The sequence below is a fragment of the Monodelphis domestica genome, chromosome 3, assembly GCF_027887165.1.
Source record: "Monodelphis domestica isolate mMonDom1 chromosome 3, mMonDom1.pri, whole genome shotgun sequence".
In the NCBI taxonomy this organism is placed as follows: Eukaryota; Metazoa; Chordata; class Mammalia; order Didelphimorphia; family Didelphidae; genus Monodelphis; species Monodelphis domestica.
In genome coordinates this window covers 301,519,533-301,534,694 of record NC_077229.1, presented here as the reverse complement: position 1 = coordinate 301,534,694, position 15,162 = coordinate 301,519,533, and positions in this window count along the sequence as shown.

Here is a 15,162-nt window from a genome sequence, read left to right as displayed (position 1 = left end):
AAGGGAAATGGATAGGCAGTTCTCAGATAAAGAAATCAAAACTATTAACAAGCACATGAAGAAGTGTTCTAAATCTCTTATAATCAGAGAGATGCAATTCAAAACAACTCTGAGGTATCACCTCACACCTAGCAGATTGGCTAACATAACAGCAAAGGAAAGTAATGAATGCTGGAGGGGATGTGGCAAAGTAGGGACATTAATTCATTGCTGGTGGAGTTGTGAACTGATCCAAACATTCTGGAGGGCAATTTGGAACTATGCCCAAAGGGCGACAAAAGAACATCTACCCTTTGACCCAGCCATAGCACTTCTGGGTCTGTACCCCAAAGAGATAATGGACAAAAAGACTTGTACAAAAATATTCATAGCTGCGCTCTTTGTGGTGGCCCAAAACTGGAAAACGAGGGGATGCCCATCAATTGGGGAATGGCTGAACAAACTGTGGTATATGTTGGTGATGGAATACTATTGTGCTAAAAGGAATAATAAAGTGGAGGAATTCCATGTGAACTGGAACAACCTCCAGGAAGTGATGCAGAGCGAGAGGAGCAGAACCAGGAGAACATTGTACACAGAGACTAATACACTGTGGTATAATCGAACGTAATGGACTTCTCCATTAGTGGTGGTGTAATGTCCCTGAACAACTTGCAGGGATCCAGGAGAAAAAAACACCATTCATAAGCAAAGGATAAACTATGGGAGTGGAAACACCGAGAAAAAGCAACTGCCTGAATACAGAGGTTGAGGGGACATGACAGAGGATAGACTCCAAATGAACACTCTAATGCAAATACTATCAACAAAGCAATGGGTTCAAATCAAGAAAACATCTAATGCCCAGTGGACTTACGCGTCGGCTATGGGGGGTGGGGAGGAGGAAAAGAAAATGATCTATGTCTTTAACGAATAATGCTTGGAAATGATCAAATAAAATATATTTAAAAAAAAAAAAAAGAACATCCAAGAAAAGTTTAGATGAAAGACATGTTACTGGAGAAAGAAGACTTCTGCTTTGGGCATGTTGAATTTGGGTGTGTTGAGTTCATGAGACATTCAGGAAAGATTTTATCAGGCATCTGGTCATGTGGGATTGGTTCTTAGAAAAGAGATTAGGCTGAATAATTAGATTTGAGAATCATATGCATAAAGAAGATAACTGAATCTAAGAGAACTGATGAGATTACTGAGAGAGTATATTTAAAGAGAGAAGGACTCTGGAGAGAGCCTTGAGTTACCTCATAGTTAGGAGTCATGGATGATAATACAACAAAGAAGATAAAAGGAGACAGATTAGAGAAATAAGAAAGACACTTAAAGATGAGGAAGATGAGGAGATAGGAATATAAAGAGCTACAGAGAAGTCAAAGATCATAGGTAACCATAGAGAGAGACAATATCCAAAAATCCAATATTGTTGTAGCAAGGATTATGTGCAAAACTTCCTGCTTCCCCCCAAAGCTTATGTTCTTGATTCAGAATTTAGGAGCATTGGTAATTTGAGAAGGCTAAATCCTTGGATGTTGCTGTTCAAATGTAAATCAGTATTGAAAAGACTTGGCACTTGGGTATGATATGGCAAACCCTGAGTGATTCCTTGGTCCTTCTGGCAGGGAAATAGATAGTGAATCAATTAAAGTCAGCCAATTAATACTAAAATGATCAGACATATCAACTGGTGCAAAAAAAAATTTACTTTGAAGCAAAAATTTAATTCCTATTATCACTAATTTATTTGCATTATAAATTTTAAAAAAAGTACTGTCAAATGTTGCATCTTGGTCCTTCAAGGTATTCTGAAATTCCAAATCAGAAAAGTGTAAATAGCTAGGCATTTGGGGTTAAGTGACTTGCCCAGAGTTACACAGGAAGTATCTAAGGTCAAATTTGAATCCAGGACCATCCATCTTCAGGCCTGACTCTATATCCACTGATTCATATAGTTGGTCCAACAACCTATTTCTAATGGCCCCCATATAAATAAAACCTTCTCCCTAGCCTCTCTGTCTTTTTGATGATGAGATCAAGATCTAGGATCATAGATTTTGAGAGAGATCAAATAATCTGCAGACAGGATAACTGAGGCACAGAGAGAAGTGACTTGCTCAAGGTCCTACATCCAGTAAGCAGTGAAACCAGTATTCAAGCATAGGCCTTTCAACTCCAAGTCCCAAACTCATTCTGTTATCCAACACAGATTTTTAATTAAATGCATGTGTTTGAGAGCATAAAGACTTTTAGAGTCACTTTTGGCTTTAAAATATATTGAAAGAATGCTATCCACCTCCAGAGAAAGTACTGTTAGAGTAGGAATGCAGATGAAAGGATATGATTTGGCACTGGTTTATCTGGGTATTGTTTTGGAGTTTTGGTTTTAAAAGATTATTTGCTTACAAAAATGAATAATATGGAAATATGTTTTGTATAGCAATACATGTATAACTCAGGAAAATAAATTTTAAAATATATAAATAAATGAAATATATTGAAAACAACTACATGAATCAAAAAGTAAAATGTCTCCATCACTGACCATTCACTGGTATACAAAGTGTTTTCCACACTCTTTCTCCATCTTACTTTAAAACATTTTTTCTATATGAAATATATTATTTATTTTTTATTTAGATTTTTAATTCTAATAACCAATTTCCACATTAAGTTTTCCCAAGTTATATTTGATTCATATTGTTTCCCTCCTTTATTCCCTCCCCACTCCTGGAGCTGACAAGCAATTCAGTCTGGGTTATACATGTATTATCAAACAAAATATTTCCATATTATTCATTTTTGTGAGTGAATAATCTTATAAAATTAAAATCCAAAACATATACCCAAATAAACAAGTGATAAATCATATATTTATATCTGCATTCCTACTTCAATAGTTCTTTCTCTAGAGGTGGATAGCATTCTTTTCCATAAGTCCCTCAGAATTGTTCTGGATCATTGCATTGCCCAAAGGGCGCTAAAAGACTGTCTGCCCTTTGACACAGCCATATCACTTGTTGGGTCTGTATCCCAAAGAGATAATAAGGAAAAAGACTTGTACAAGAATATTCATAGCTGCGCTCTTTGTGGTGGCCAAAAATTGGAAAATGAGAGGATGCCCTTCAATTGGGGAATGGCTGAACAAATTGTGGTATATGTTGGTGATGGAATACTATTGTGCTCAAAGGAATAATAAAGTGGAGGAATTCCATGTGAACTGGAAAGACCTCCAGGAATTTATGCAGAGTGACAGGAGCAGAACCAGGAGAACTTTGTACACAGAGACTGATACACTGTGGTACAATCGAATGTAAGGGATTTCTCCATTAGTGGCAATGCAGTGTTCCTGAACAACCCAGGGAGATCTATGAGAAAGAACACTATCTACATTCAGAGGAAAAACTGTGGGAGTAGAAACACAGAAGAAAAACAACTGCTTGATTACATGGGTAGAGGGGATGTGGACTCTAAATGAACATCCTAATGCAAACTCCAACAACATGGAAATAGGTTTTGATCAAGGATACATGTAATACCCAATGAAATTGTGTGTCAGCTATGGGAAGAGTGAGGGGAGGGAAGGGAGGGAAAGAATATGATTCTTGTAACCAAGGAATAATGTTCTAAATCGACTAAATAAATAACTTGCAATGGACCATTGCCTTGCTTTTTCTTTTTAAACCCTTACCTTCTGTCTTAAAATCAATACTGTATATTAGTTCCAAGGCAGAACAGTAGTAAGGGCTAGGCAATGGGGGTTAAGTGACTTGCCCAGGCTCCACAGCTAGGAAGTGTCTGAGGCCAAATTTGAACCCAGGACCTCCCATCTCTGGGTCTGACTCTCAATCCACTGAACCACCCAGCTGTTCCCATTGCATTGCTTTTACTAGTAAAGTCTATCACATTTGATGGTACCACAATGTTTCAGTTACTATGTATAGTGTTCTTCTGGTTCTGCTTATTTCACTCTGCATCAGTTTAGTAGGCCTTTCCAGCTCTTTCTGAAATCCTCCAGTTCATCACTCCTTACAGCACAATAGTATTCCATCACCATCATATATCACAGTTTGTTCAGTCATTCCCTAATTGAGGGATATGGGATATCCCTTCAGTTTCTCATTCTTTGCCACCACAAATGCTTTTTTTTTTTACTTAAAAAAGTCCAGACTTTTAAGGGTGGGAAAGAGTTAAGATCAAGTGGGATGATGAATAGTGACATGTGGTATACATGATGCTAAACCTACTTAAAATAAGTCTGTGTGTGTATATGTAGGGCTTTTTTTTTCCTGTCAACTTTTGCTTATATTACAGAAATTGTCCTGGGAGTTGACTCCCTTTCCCCATGTGACTCATGATCCCTGCTGGTCTTTTCAGGAGGGGATAACAATACAATGGGTTACAGCACTGCAGTGTCTGCAATTCCCAAGGAAGAAGTGGCTTGAGACATTTATATAGCAGGTCTGGCGACCCAGGGCCGGTGAGTGTGTCCGAAAAGGAGCTGGAAGTCGGACAGTTTGTGCCGCTGCTGCAAGGACAGGAAGCATTGAGAGTTTCTGCAGCAGCGGTTGGCCTGAGATAATACCATTGTATAACCCAGCCCAGCGACCTCTCCCAGTGCTGAGAGCCCAGGGCCTGGCGTCTGGCTGCTTGGCAGCCGGCCAGTCCTTAGGTCCTCCAGTCTGGAGGGAGGGTGTGTGTCCCTCCCAGGCAGTTCCCCACACTGTGCAGGCCACACCTCACCTTGCAGAGGAAATCTGGCCCGAGCTCCAGACTTCATGACTTCTCCTTTATGAGTCTCAGCCCCCACCCCCTACCCCGCTCCTTTTTTTTTTCCTTTTTTCCCCAGTTCAGAGCAGTGACAGTATTCACCCTGAGCTAAGAGGGAACTATTTAAAGTTACAAGCAAGAAACAACCCGGTGACAGGGCTGTTGGAAAGATAACTGCATCTTTCTTTGCTTTGGTCCCTAAGGACAAATTGCACGGGCTGCACCCTCTCACTTAGTCCGCCAAGCTTGGCCTGAGGCAAACTGCTATTTTCATAGAGCTGTTTCACCCAGCTTGAGCATCACCCGAGGAGTTTTTAAAGATTTATTTAGCAGTAATATTGTTTGATTTTAACTAGACATTGTTCTAAACACACAAAGGAGTTCAAGGATGTGGCATTGGATTTGGTTCTTCTCCCACCCCCCTTCTCGATCTGAGCTGTCAGGTTTCTCTGGGAAAATGGGATGAAAATGTTTGGGGACATTTCCACAATAAAACACTCTTAAATATTTTTTAAGATTTCCTTTCTGGTCATGTCAGGATTATAACTCAAATCTACAGAAGCCAGGAAATTACAAATTTATGCTGACACTTTCCCCTTAAAACTCTCACCAGATGACAAACAATGTAAAATAAAAAATAAAAACACCCAGCTCAAATGTCCTTAAATATGACACAGTGGACCAGAGTGTCCCATACTGAAGTTATTATAAGCCTTTTATCACCCTTTCAAATTCATTTGTTCAGGCTAAGCAGTTCACACATAATTAAATTTCTAGTAAAAATAAAGAGATTAGTAAAGATTAGTAATGACAAAGTATTGGCAAATTAATAAAAATAAATAAATAAATTTAAGTGCATAGACCTACATCCAGACAGGATCCCAGAGGCCCTTGAGTCAAACCTCCTCTCATGTGAAGCTAGTTCCTAAAATGAGATGTGCCATTATGTTTTAAAATGAATAGAAACTTCTATGCTATTTGGTATCTACTCAATAATAGCAATCCTAAAATAAGAAGAGAAAGCAGAGTAATCAATTTGGAACTTCAGAAGAATATATTTCAACATGAAAGGCAGAATGGTATAGAGATTAGAGAGCTACTTAGAGAGTCGGGGAAGCCTACATTTAAGTCCAAATTCTGCCACATACTAGTAAATCACTTCATCTCTCTGCATTCCAGGCAATCAGTCAACCAATCAATGAATTTTTATATTTATGTATTATACATACATATATTTTATAGGTACATTTTTAAATATTTATTAAGGCCAACTATGTGCCAAGCATTGTGTTTGGCTCTGGAGATATAAAAACAAAGGATGAAACAATCCCTACTCTCAAAACTACAATTGCATATACAAATATAGCATACATGTAACATAAGAATGGATAAATACAAATATATACAAAGTAGTTAAAAGCATGGTAGTCTGGGAGAAAAGTCACTAGCAGTTAAGATCAGGAAAATCATGAGGAATAGGTGCTTGAGTTGCATCTCAAAGGAAGAAAGGTAAGGAGTGAACATATTCCAGGCATGGGCCACAGCCAGCTATGAAGATGGCAGATGGAGTGTCATGTGTGAGGAACAGAGAAAACCAACTTGGCTGGATCAAAGATTGTGTGAGAAGAGGAGTCTTATTCAGTGAGGCCTGAAAGATAGGTTGGATGCAAATTGTATAAAACTTTAAAAATGAAACAGAGAAGCTTTTATTTTTCTGTAGGAGCAACAGTAAATCATAAGAATTGACTGAATATGGGCATCCCATGATCAGATATGACACTAAGGAAAATTACTTTGACAATGTGTAGGACAGATTGGTGTGGGGAGAGACTCCAAGCAAGGAGGACAATTAGGAGGCTGGTGCAAAAATCTAGACTAGAGATGGAGGGCCTTGAATGAAAGTGATTGTTTAAGGAGTAGATAAAAAGGGCTAGATGAAAGAGAAGTTGTGAAGGTAGAACTGGCAAGATTTGACAACTAATTGGATTTGCGGGGTGAAAGAACATAAGGAATAAAGTAAAATGCCAAAAATTATAAGCCTGGGGGACTGAAAGGATGGTGGTGCTTCAGTAGAAAGAGGGAAGTCTGGAAAAGAGGAGGGTTTAAGGGAAAATGTAATGACTTCAATTTTGGAAAATTTTAATATAAGATGATGTCACTAGGATATCTACTTTGAAATGTCCAACAAGCAATTAGTGATGGCAAATAGACGATAGATCCTGGGACTGTATATAAATTTATCAACATTTTAAAAATGTAAATATGTGGAAGGTATGCATGTGTGTAAACACACATGTGAATCTATATATCTACATCTATATCTATGTTCTCTGAATTTGAGAGGTGGGGAGGACCCTCATCACTACTTCACCTCCTCTACCAGCCATCTTGCAAATATGCATTGCTAGACAATCTTCACTGGAATCTCTTTATGCTTATCCCATCCAAAAATAGAATTAGGGAAAAAACTGAACTGGGAGTTAGGAAAACTGTTCTGTTGGCCTCAATCTTTCACCAACTAGTTGCATAAGTCAGGATAAGAGATTTAATTTCCCTGCCCTCAAATGTTTCTTATGTCAAAGGAGAGGGTTGGACTATGATAGCTCCAAGCTTCTCTTTAGCACTGAAAAACTATGTTATGACCAAGAGTCTCTGGGGAAAGGAATAAGACTCTGGAATTCTGGGATTTGTTACTTCCATTTTTCTTATAGTAGAGAGTCTAAGAAACAAAGAACTTCAAGAGAGCTAGATCTTTTTAAAACACTTCAATGGAAAGGGAGAGCACTTACTACTTTAAAGAAAGGATAAGAATCTTTCTGAACTATTTCATGTTACTCTTCACATAGTCTATAGTGCAGCCAAATTAAACTACCTATTAGATTGTAAGCTTCTTGAAGACAAGATTGTCTTTTGCCTCTTTTTGTATTTCCAACATTTAGCAAAGTGCCTGGCACATCAGAGATGCTTAATAAATGGATATTGATTCATTGACTATGGACACATTTCAAGCTTCTTTGCACTGGTAATTCACCAACCCTAGAAAACATTCCCATCTCATCTCTGTGTAGCCAGTGCCTGGCTACACAGCCACATCCTCAGAGCATACATAGCTTTGTCTGCTGCCAGTCCAAAAGGAAAGGTCAAGAAGTTTGCTACTGGAAAAACATGATGAAATACAATGGCAGGGTCTCCAGTTCAGAGGATGCACAGCTACTCTGATTATTTCTGGGACCTTTACATGTGAAGAAGGAAAGTTTTTTGACTAGCTACTGAGAATGCATCAAAAGGCACTAACAGATTAGCATCTTTTTCGCTTTCCTATCTGGCCTGATTTGAGTGAGGAGTAAACTTGCTGGTGAAGCTAGATGTGTCCAATTTGGTTACTGAAATACATTCAGGGAATACATGGCTCTGCAGCCATTTCCAGCTCTATGATTTCTAACTTTCAACTGCTCTTGGAAAAAGCATCTTCTGAGCTTCTTAAAGGAAGAAGATCCAATCAAACAGAGATCTGGGAGACAGAGTCCAGGGGAGAGGTTATGGTTCACTAGCACATACCTGAGGAGGAACTGGGATCTGGACCAGCAGCGGTTTGATGTTACAGTCATAATGCAGGGCACCACAAAAGGTAGAAACTCATCCATCATCTATGCTTAATTTATTAGAAAACTTGGTGGGGAAAGTTTTATAGAAAATTCAAATTTGAACTAATACTTCCCAGGGATTGAGGTGGCATAGGGGAGAGAATGTGCCTACAAGAAAGTTTGTGTTTCTATTCTTGTGATACCTTCTCAGCAAATCTCCCTTTGTAAAAAGCTAATTGATATTGTTTAGCTAAATGAAATTGGGGAGAACAGACCAGAATGGGGGCTTAATTTTATCGCATTAAAGAAAAATCACCCTAATCTCTCAGGAGTACTCATAGAACACTTAGAGGAAGATACAGTTTTTTAAAAATAGAATTTCATTTTTTTCTATTACATGTGGAAACAATTTTTGAAAATTGTTTTCTGACATTTTGCAATTCAGGTTTTCCCCTCTCTCTCTTCCTCCCTCCCTGAGGCAGTAAATAGTCTGATATAAGTTATATCAGTGCTTTTATACAGTACTTATTTCCATATTCCCTATGTCATGACTGAAGATATATAACATATATATAGTAAAAAACTGATAAAGGAAATAAAGCAAAGGATGGCAAGCTTTGATCTATAGTCAGACTCCAACAGTTATTTCTTTGGCTATAGATGGTGGTTTGTTTGTTTTTTTATCATGAATCTCTTAGTGTCATCTTGGAACCCTACTTTGTTGATAATAGTTTAGTTCTTCACAGTTGATACAATATTTCTGTTCCTCTATACACTGTTTTCCTGGTTCTGCTCACTTCACTTTGTACCAGTTCATATAAGTCTTTTCAGGTTTTTCTAAACTCACTCTCTTCATCATTTCTTATGGCACAATAATTTTCCATTGCAACCATATACCACAGCTTTTTCAGCAAATCCCCAATTGATGGACATCCCCTCAATTTCCAATTCTTTGCCACTTACTACAAAAAAAAAAAGAGCAGCTAAAATACTTTTGTACAAGTAGGTTCTTTTTCATTATCTCTGATCTCTTTGAGATATAGACCCAGTAGTGTCCCTTTGGTCATGGTTTCATATCGTTCTCCATAACAGTTCTATCAATTCACAGTTCCACCAACAGTGCATTAGTGTCCCAATTATTCCCATATACCCTCCAACATTTATTATTTTCCATTTTGGTCATTTTAGCCACTCTAATAGATGTAAAGTGATAGGAAGATATAGTTTTGTTCTTGTTTCATCTGTCTGAGTGGAACTTAGGATAGAGTCTCTATAAAGCCTACATCTGTCTCTTAACATCATTAGGTATTAAGCCTTAAAAGCCTCCTCCTGGAAACTTTTCAAAAATCTGCTTCCCCTCTCCAAATTATTTGTATTTATTTATCAATTCACAAATTGTCTCTCCTAATAAAATATAAACTCTTGGAGGACAGAGACTTGGTTTTCATTTTTTCTCACTGTATACCAAGTTCCTAGGACAGTGCCTTTTCTTGTGGGATTGAAAGTTATCTTGCCTCAATCCAAAGACTGAAACAGTAATTGTCATCCAAAATGAAAATCAAGCCAGGTAAGCAAAGAAAAGTACAGAAAAGTGATATGAAAGCATTGAGACAAGATTGAGAAAACCAAAGAAGGGGCAGGAAATAGAGCTTACAAAAGTCACCAAAGGGAGTGAGAAAATATTTTCTAGTTATTGAAAGCAACAGAGAGGGAAGAAGGAAGATTCCAGGCAGTTGCAGGAGACAGCAGGAAATCTATTAACAGATGTGTGTGAAAAGTCAGTCTCCTTATGACCTTCTGAACTTGTCTTACCAAAAAAATATAATATGTTCAGATAACTGAGGTAAGCACTTGCTAAAATAGGAAGCTGGAAAGTTGAGCTAAGACGGGAACAAAATAGCCCAAGAGTAATTTAAAAACCTGATCTATTCAAACCAGCAAAGCATGATGACACATTAGAACTAGTGAATGGTGCTAAAGGGTCACTTCTGATCTGAGGGAATTGGGGAAGATAAGGACTAAGAAATATTCTTCTGGAGCTTCTGTGTTTTAAGATCTGAGGAACAGAGTGGTATTGAGTGTGTATTCAAACTTGTGTGTTTAAGTAGATGATGAATATACTTCTCCCATCTCTCAGAGCCTTTCCCAGTCCTTGGAAACCAATCTGCTTTCTTAGGCTTTTCTACTACCATAGGCTTGATTCCAGGATCATAACTACCTGTTTTTAGAATTTAATTTATTTTGAGACCCAAGCTCCCACAATCCCACAATTCCACAGTGTCAACCCTTCTGAATTATGGGTTAGTTAAATTAAAATTTAAAAATATATGATATGTACTCTGAATTGTGGGAATCCTCATCGGTAGACTATAGAATATTGACAATCTATAGATAAAGCAACTGGACACAGATAGAGAGGCAGATAAAGGTCCTCCTGCTAGAGAACATATAAAATTAAACTTTAAATTTTTTTCTTTTATCAAATAAATGATAACATAATAACAAATTTCCACATAAGTTTTCTGAAGTTATATGATCCAAATTGTCTCCCTCCTTCCTTCTCTATCCTGGAATTGGCAAGCAATTCAATCTGGGTTATACATTAATTTTCATGCAAAACATATTTTCATGTTGTTCATTTTTGTAAGTGAGTAATCTTATAAAACCAAAGCCCATAACATATAACCAAATAAATAAGTGATAAATCATATGTTTTCATCTGTATTCCTACTCTAACATTCTTTCTCTGGAGGTGGATAGCATTCTTTGTCTTAAGTCCCTTAGAATTGCCCTGGATTGAATTGGATAGTAATTGCATTACTAAGAGTAGCTAAGTCTATCACATTTGATCATTCCATAATGTTGTTGTTACTGTGTATTTTCCGGCTTTTGCTTACTTCACTCTGCATCAGTCCACGAAGGTCTTTCTAGCTCTTTCTGAAATCATCCTGTTAATCATTCCTTACAATAGTGTTCCATCACCATCAACTACCACAATTTGTACAGCGATTCCCAAATTGAGGGACATCTCTTTAGATTCCAATTCTTTGCCACCACAAAAAGAGGAGCTATAATTATTTTTGTACATGTAGGTTCTTTCTCAATTTTTTTTTATCTTCTTGGGATACAGACCTAGTAGTATATTGTTTTATAGCCCTTTGGGCACAATTCCAAATTGCCCTTTAGAACAGTTAGATAAAATCACAACTCCACCAGCAATGCATTAATATCCCAATTTTGCCACATCCCCTCTAACATTTATCATTTTCCTTTACTGTCATATAAAAATTAACCTTTTAGATAAATTGAAGTCTCTAATTCTATCTCAAATTCTATCACATTTTCCCTTCTATATCACTTCAGGAATATAGGGTCATAGGCTTGGACCTGGAAAAGACATCAGAGGCCATCTAGTACAACCTCCTAATTTTAAAGATGAGGAAACTGAGACCTAGAGAAATTAAATTACTTCCCCAAGGTCATAAGATAGTAAATTTCAGAAGTAAAATTTGAATTCAGATCTTCTGATTAGAACTATTGTATCATGTGACAGGTTAAATCAAATAAAAACTGTTTAGCACTAGTACCCTAGGGCATAATCCTAGGCAATTCCTGGTGTTACTCAGAGAGATATTAAATGGACTTCTCTTCATCCCACCCTTTTCATTGTCTTTGATGCATATTTGTTCTGTCCTTGTCCTTTTAAAATCTACCTATTTTTTCTTCTTCTTTCCTTCTCTTATTTCTTAGACCATCTCTTAATGAACCTATTGAAACAGGGTCCAATCTAATACATGAAAACAAGGTGGAATTGGGATCAAAATTCCATGAGACACAATGACAATTAGGTCTGGTGAAATGAGGTCTTAAAGGATAAAATAAGCTCTCTTTCTCTCTCTGTCCCTCTCTCTCTGTGTGTGTGTGTGTGTGTGTGTCTCTCTCTCTCTCTGTCTCTGTCTCTCTCTGTATCTCTTTCTCTCTCCTTCCATTCCCTCCTCCCTCCCTCTCCCTCTCTCTGTCTCTGATTTCCTGCAGCAGTATCAGCACCAGCAGCCAGAGTAGTGGCAACAACAGCAGAGTGATGGCAGTAATGACATACACTCCACTTAGGCTTTGACCCTGGATTTACCCTGCCATACTATATTACACTGTTTGCCTCCTTAGAGCTGATACACCTGGAAGTCCACAAAGCCAGTAAATATTTGCCTGCCCAAGAGTAAGGAAATGGCACTTTTCTGTAGGGAGCTGGTGATGAGGCATCTCACCTCTATGTCAATAACGAAAAACAAACACTGGCTAATGCTGGCATTCTCTGAGCTAGACCCTGAAGAAGCTACTCATGACCATGACCTCCAAACTTTATCACCACTCATCCTACCTGATAGGAGGAAAGTTGGTGCTTTGGCAAGGAGCCACCTGCAAAGAAAAGAACTCAGGGCAAGGTTGGGTGGTTTCTCATCTGCAAACAGACCTTGGCAATTAAAAATGTCTCCAGAGCCAATTGACCTCAACTTTGAGAAGTTTAAGTTTTAGACTATTGGGAAGCACTTCCATTTCTATACTGGATTTTTAAAAGAAAAAGTCCTCATATCTTTGTCAAAACTCCTAGTTAACTCATAAACTTCAAATCCTTAGCCCCTGGTCCTTAGAATGAAGAAAAAAGGTGGCTAGAAGACATGTGAGATGAACATAAAGGAGTTTAAGGTAATACTTAGGATCATAGGATTTGGCATAGGAAGAGACATTAGAAAACATATCGATATCATGCCTCACTATGTAGATGAAGAAATTGAGATTCAAAGAGGTTAAACTAATTGCATATGGTTATGCAAGTAGGAAGCATCAGAGAATGAATTTGAGCTAAGAACCTCTAACTCCAATGGCAATGCTCTTTATTATCAGAGGAACAACACAGGGGAAAAAGAACCTTAATTTTGAAGACCAGTGGGTCAGAGCAGCTTGCTACTGCAATGTTATTGAGGAGACCAGCAGATCAAGAGACAAGAGGTACCAGCCTAGAAGCCAAGCCATCTCTGGAGATCTACCTAGGAGCCGGTGGGGAAGTTGGGGAAGTTACGGGTCAAGTTCAAGTGTTTGTTTCCCAAGTGCTGATCAGAGAAACTCGACATTCAGGAGTCAAGGTATAAAGGAATTTGTTCCATTGGGATTAAGTCACAGGTTCTGATGCCATGACTGAGTGCAGTTTGGATACTCAGAGAGCCATAGTCTGTAGATAGTTCTGCAAGTGGATGCAAGTGCCAATCTTGCCTATTAACTATTATTAACCTCTTTAACTATGTGGGCAGCTATTTTAACTAGTGGACAGCTATTTACTAATTACTACTAGAGTCCTTCTTCCTTATATCACTGACCTAAAACTTACATCAATACCAACAGAGCAATTTTAAAGTTGAGACAACACTTCAAATACCATAATCTTTCTCCCATACTGCCATCCTGATACTCTAATTTACTTCTCTTCCATCCTAAGGGTTCCCCAATCCCTGTCATTCAATCATACTTCCTACATCACTTTAGGAGAGGGACTTTGTCATTTCTGTCTTTGTGGCCCCATTACCTACCACAGTGCTTAGCACATTGTAGATACTTAGTAAATGTTTATTGACTAATTAGTGAGATACAAACTCTACATCCTTACTCCTTCAGTCAGTCAACAGGTTGGATCCTTGCTATTGTGCCAGAAACTATGCTAAACAAACTTCCTTAAAAATAGTTTTAATTTTCATAACAGAAGTGAGAGCATCAGGATATACTATGATATCTATGGTGTGGTTATTTAACACATTTAACACCAATGCATTTTCATTAGTGAATTAGGTACAGAAGTCAATGAAAACTTTTCAAACATTAGTTATGTTCCAGGTAGCTAGGTGGTATAGTGCATAGACTGATGGGTCTTGAATCAGGAAGACTCATCTTTCTGAGTTCAAATCTGGCTTCAGATACCTTCTAGTTGAGTGACCCTAGGTAGATCACTTAACCCTCTTTGCCTCCATTTTCTTATCTATAAAATGAGCTGGAGAAGAAAGAATATGACAAACCATGCCAGTGTCTTTGCCAAGAAAACTCCAAACGGAATCACAAAGAGTCAGACATGACTGAAATGACTCAACAATAATGGCAAATGTGTGAGGCATTATGCTAAGCTCTAAGGATACAAAGAGAGGCAAAAACAATCCCTACTCTCAAGGAATTTACACAGTCCTGGGGGAGAAATCATATCAATAACTAGCTACAAGATAAACACAGACTAGACAGAAGAGTGTCTCAGAAGGGTATGTACTATCATTTGGGGGGGGGGGACTGGAAAAGAATTCCAGAAGAAGGCAAAATCTGAGCTGAGTTAAAGGAAGTCATGAAACCCAGAGGCATGAGGAATAGGTAATGCAAAAGCATGAAGCAGGAGATCTTTATGGAAGATCCAGTTCAAGGAATTGTAATTAAGCCAAGCAATGTATCTAGATCATAGAGTGTATCACAAAGTATACATCATAGAGGTGAATAAAGTATAAGAAGAATGGGAAAGTAGAAAAGGATCACATTGTAAAAGATTTTAAATATCTAACAGAAACTTTTAAATTTGATCCTAAAGCCCCTGGAACTTATGAGTTGGAGGGCCACATTGTCAGATTCTCCTTATGCACTCTTCTGATCATTTAGACCAGCCTTATTCTTTCCTAGATCTGTTCTAGTCCTATTGGTTGCTCTGGTTCATTTATTTCAGTTATGTCTGACTCTGTGATCCCATTTGAGGTTTTCTTGGTAAAGATAGTGGAGTGGTTTGCCATTTCCTTCT